At 35.3% G+C, this 4,954-nt stretch overlaps 1 long non-coding RNA gene across 3 annotated transcripts; it reads right to left on the bottom strand.

The window, feature by feature from the left end:
* Positions 1 to 1,796: 1,796 nt before the first annotated feature.
* LOC132035133 (uncharacterized) lies at positions 1,797 to 4,686 on the bottom strand. 3 transcript variants are annotated; one of them, XR_009409179.1, is made up of 3 exons: positions 4,357 to 4,686; positions 4,183 to 4,244; positions 1,797 to 3,742 (listed from the first exon to the last, which is right to left on the bottom strand). It is a non-coding gene; the product is annotated as an uncharacterized LOC132035133 (long non-coding RNA). The 3 variants fall into 3 exon arrangements; XR_009409180.1 differs by having other exon boundaries at positions 4,413 to 4,686; XR_009409175.1 differs by lacking the exon at positions 4,183 to 4,244 and having other exon boundaries at positions 4,413 to 4,686.
* Between the last annotated feature and the right edge of the window lie 268 nt (positions 4,687 to 4,954).

Raw genomic sequence — 4,954 nt, 5'->3', positions numbered from 1 at the left:
AATGTCCTATTTCCTAGAAATGCTAGAATTCATATCATAATTCTCAAGGTTCCTATGGCATTGTTGACAAAAGTTCCCTATGATGATGATGATGATGATTCCATTTCTAGAAATATCAAAGCTTAAAGTTGTTGATGTTCTCATGATATTATTGAACTTGCTACATGATTATTGATTTTATTCATTCTTATTGATCTCACCTTGTGGTAATTATTCTTTTAAGGTGAGATATAGTGATAATGATGATTCCGTAATGATAATCGGAGGTTACCGACCTTACGTCACTCCGATAGACTTATAGCTTCTAATTGGGCTCTCATGCATGCTTTATATATATGTATGTATTATCTTACACCGCGCCGCGCTATAATCAGCCGGGCAGGCACGCAGATGTGCACACCACTGCAGTGGGCAGCTTATGATATCATCCCGGACGCGGGATGATGATAATATGATGATAACACCGTGCCTATATGGCCGGGCAGTATATTATATATATGTATGTATAAGATGTTCTTTTTAAAGCTAAGTATGCATGACATCCGCCTTAAGAGGCATCCAGATGTACAGGGTGTCTCTCTTATCTCATGTTATTTTCCACATCTTTATTATGTTGTTATTCATGCCTTACATACTCAGTACATTATTCGTACTGACGTCCTTTATGTTTATGGACGCTGCGTTCATGCCCGCAGGTAGGCAGGGAGACAGATCAGATCCCTAGGAGCTTCATCAGCGATTGTATAGGGGCGCTCCATTTGTTTCGGAGCTACAGTCTATGGTACTATTCTTTTGGTGCACATATGGGCATGGCGGGGTCCTGTCCCGTCTTTATGATTCCTTGCACTCTATGTAGAGGCTCGTAGATAGATGTATATAGTTAGAAGTTCCATAACCTTACCGGTTCATATTTTTGTACATTATTTTTGGCAGGCCTTGTTGGCTTTTATATATATATATATATATATGGGCATAGTTGATGATGATCATATAGATGAGCTATTATTTTGTGGATTCATGCCCTTATAGATTATAATATTCATAAGTTATCTTTCATGGTCCACCTACAATGATAATGAGAAGTATGTTAAGAGGTACTCAGTAGGTTAGCTCCGGGTGCCCGTCATGGCCCTCCGGTTGGGTCGTGACATTTATATGGTATGTGTCTATGGTCCTATTGAAAAATGGTATGTGTCTATGGTCCTATGTTTAGTCTTATTTGTAGCCTTCTTCTTAGCAACTTTTGAAAAAAAAATATGTACAGTTGTGGAGAATTAATCAAATGTTAGTGCTTCTATCTTGAAGCAAGAAAAGAAAAAAGACAAATAGAAATAGACATTTGCCAAAGCACAGGGAAGGGGAAAAAAGGAGCATGTTAACATTCAAACAATATTTGCAGATAAAGTGCTAAACGAATCTGCCGAAATAGAACAGTGTACTCCTCAATGCTAAAGTGGTTTACATAAATACAGAAAATAAAAATCCTAATGCCATTCTGCAGACTATTGGAACAAAAAAACAGCTCTCCCATTATAGATGTAAGGAAGGCACAATCTTCTTAACTTAATACTGTTAAGAAATATAACACGCATTCTCTACCCAAAGTTTGTATTTATTTTTTAATCCACGGGAAGAATACAATCTCGGCTGGTAGTAAATGTTTTTTCATAGTTCGTTAGATTTAAAATCGTTCACCAGCTTACACATGCCTCAATTATCTACATTCTTTCCTCCCCAACATATCGACATCCAACTTAGACAGCCTCAATCACGTTCGGAACTAACAATTCAGAATTCATTTCTAAGTCTCAAAATCAATAAACAAATAACAACCATGTTTTTTCATTCTGATTACAAACCAAAATGCTTGTGGAGGCTGAAAACCAAGTAGCATTTGGATACCTTCACATGACACATCCTCTGTTTCCTTCAATCTTGACTTTTACAAAGGCAATTGACACAAATTAAATATGCACCAGAGAACTCCTCATATCAGCCAGAAACTTGGAGAGAACAAAGGATAAACATCACTAATAATCACTGGAAAATATATTTTAGAGACATGTCTTCTAGAATGCACGATCTAATCTACAAATGTTAAAACCTGTGTTGGCATGTTTTCATCTCACACTGTGGCAACATAACGGCAGTGAAAAAACAAACAACATCGTACATTGAATTTAACATAAAATTTAAAGCAATATAACTCTTCTAAAGTTTCATGTTTGATTCATTCATCCTTAAGTGGAACACTCATACAACTAAACTGAATTGCAGGCTAACTACAGGGTGCCAGAAGTTGGAAATTAAATAAAAAAATTTAAAAAAAATAACAAGGAGAAATGATAATATAATTTATGAAATAATCAAATCCTAGAACAGGTGGAATTCACAATACTTACCTTGCAATATTAATCCTGACTAAATGCAGTAACAAATAAATTGCAGGGCAAAACTTTACTACCTATGTGGTCAGCCTGTCATCTTCCATGGTCACTGCAGAATGGCACCCTAATATCATTAGAGTTTATTGGCAATCTATATATGTGAAACGCAACCAAATCCCTTTAGGGCTTTCATCTATGAGGCGCACTTACCTGAATCATACTCTCGAAGTTTTTTTAACATGATTGAATGCTTCCCAGTAGGGTCGGCACATTTATTCTACAAAAACAAACTACAAACCACTTCCAGTTCAAAACGAAGGAAAATTTACTCTAAAAACATTGACATGGCAAGGTATGCACTATCCTCACCATTAGAAAGAAAAAAAATATATTTAGTTTGACAAGTACAAACCACTTATACGAAAAATGAAAGGATCAGAGATACCCCAAATAAGAATTTATAAAAAGAAATAAATATATGTAGCATGTGTTGGATATAGTTTTACTCTTTTGGTACAAGGGTACAATTGAGAGGGTTTTACCAGCGCTGATACCGATGGTTTGAAGTTGTCTCTGATGTTGCTCAATATAGATTTCTAATGACGAAATTAGATGACGCAAACGAAACAAAGGCAAGGCAAAACCCCAAAAACAGGGGACGAAGAATAAGAAGAAAAGTTAGCGAGAAAGGTTCAAGGAATAGTAATGGCAGACAACTGGGTAATGGTAAATGAACGATCCTTAAACTCGCTGGCGGTTGCAGACGACTGCACAAGGCAACAATGAACGGATAGATCTAAACATCATTCCAAACGGTTAGATTACTTCAATCGTGGTGCACATGATTCTTGAAACTTGTACTTATGACAGTAATTAAAATAGGTGAACTCGAATATTAATTACTGTATCATTAAAAAAATTAATTATCACAAAAGGGTATAGAGATTACCTGATTTGATGATGATTAGAAAAGACTCAAAATCAAAGATGAAGTATGATGATGATTAGAGAAGACCCAAAATTTAAGAGTAAAGTAAAGCCTAGGAAGAAGCAGAAAGACACGTAGCAAAGTAAATATTTCAAAATGACTAAAAGAGCCCTCATATTGAATTCTAATCCCACTAAGCAAAGAGAAATCTTCCAAACTCAAAAGTGTTATAATCTATATACAAGATACAAGAGCTTCGAGGGAGAGTTTGCATAAAGAGTAATACGTACTGGTTGAAAGACTCAAGTTGAGAGTCTGGAAAATGCCATTTTCAACTGGTTCGGCTTGGATCAGCACTCCTAATTATCCAAGTATCGTCCAAGATCATCTGAAGGAAACTTCTCTTGATAATGTTCCTCACAAGAAACTGAACAAACAAATAGAGTACATCATTAGGCATCATTGTTCACCGAATTGATGCATATACACCTACGTTCTTACATGGCTAATGAAATTCTAGAGGCATTAGATGATATACATAAACAAACAATGAGCTGCTGCTTCCCCGAGTGATTTTATATGAAATTCATGAAATTTTAGCAAATGAGACATAAATTATATATATGTGACTGCAAGGAGCTCTTCGATAACAAAGAGAACCACGAACATATAATTCTTTGTACTGGATTAAATTTTCAAACCCCACTTTAATTTAGTTCTTGATAAATCAGTTTTTCTCATTGGGAATTCCTAAAATCTTCTGCAACTATAATCTCTCATCATGTGTGGTGAAAATAGAAAACATAAAAGAGGGGCAAGAAATTAAACAGTACCAAACATCGTTTGTATTTCTATTTTCTCTCTTACCTCTAGAGGATGGAAAAGACCACGGATGCATGGTGGAACAGAAAAGCCTCCATCAAAAGTTCCTATCACATAGAAAATCGAAAGATTTCAACAGCCAAAAAAACATAGAATCAACTGAGTTAAAATCAAAGTGAAGTAGAATTTGGATTGAGCAAAGAAAGAGATAGACTGTACATTGCGAATTAAACCAGAAAATCAGCAACGAAGACTGAAGATGGAAGAAAGGTCACCACAACGTAGAAAGAAGAGAAAACCTCGGAAGGTGATAAGAATGAGGAGACTAGTGATTGGTGTAGCAATCAAAGACCAGATGTGAGATTTTCATATGTGAATGAATCTGGATTTCAGTTCTTCCAAAGAGTAAATTGCAGCAATAGGAAAACGCCAGAAGGCCGATCGGAACGTAGCGATAGAAGACATATGCTACGTGGTTATTGCTGCCAATACACTTATTAAAAATTTGTTGCAAAGTCTAATATGCCCTTAGTTCTGAATTTATTTACATGTAAGCAACCTTGTTGAAACCCACACTTATATAGAATGTATGTAAATGTAAATGTAAAAATGTATAAATATAAATATATTCCTTTCAATATTATGTTTTTTTTAATTAAATCCATGCGCCTAACCTTAATTAAATTAACAAAAAAAATGATACAAAATGGATGGTGACATAAACCAAACCTCCACCTAATTATGGCACACTAGTTAACATCCTTACTAAAGGTTGTCAACCTGCAGACTCCATTTTCAAGATATTTCAATACTCACA

Source organism: Lycium ferocissimum, chromosome 2 (genome assembly GCF_029784015.1).
Source record: "Lycium ferocissimum isolate CSIRO_LF1 chromosome 2, AGI_CSIRO_Lferr_CH_V1, whole genome shotgun sequence".
In the NCBI taxonomy this organism is placed as follows: Eukaryota; Viridiplantae; Streptophyta; class Magnoliopsida; order Solanales; family Solanaceae; genus Lycium; species Lycium ferocissimum.
The sequence above is the reverse complement of the archived record's forward strand: the minus strand, read 5'-3'. Positions and strand labels throughout refer to the sequence as shown.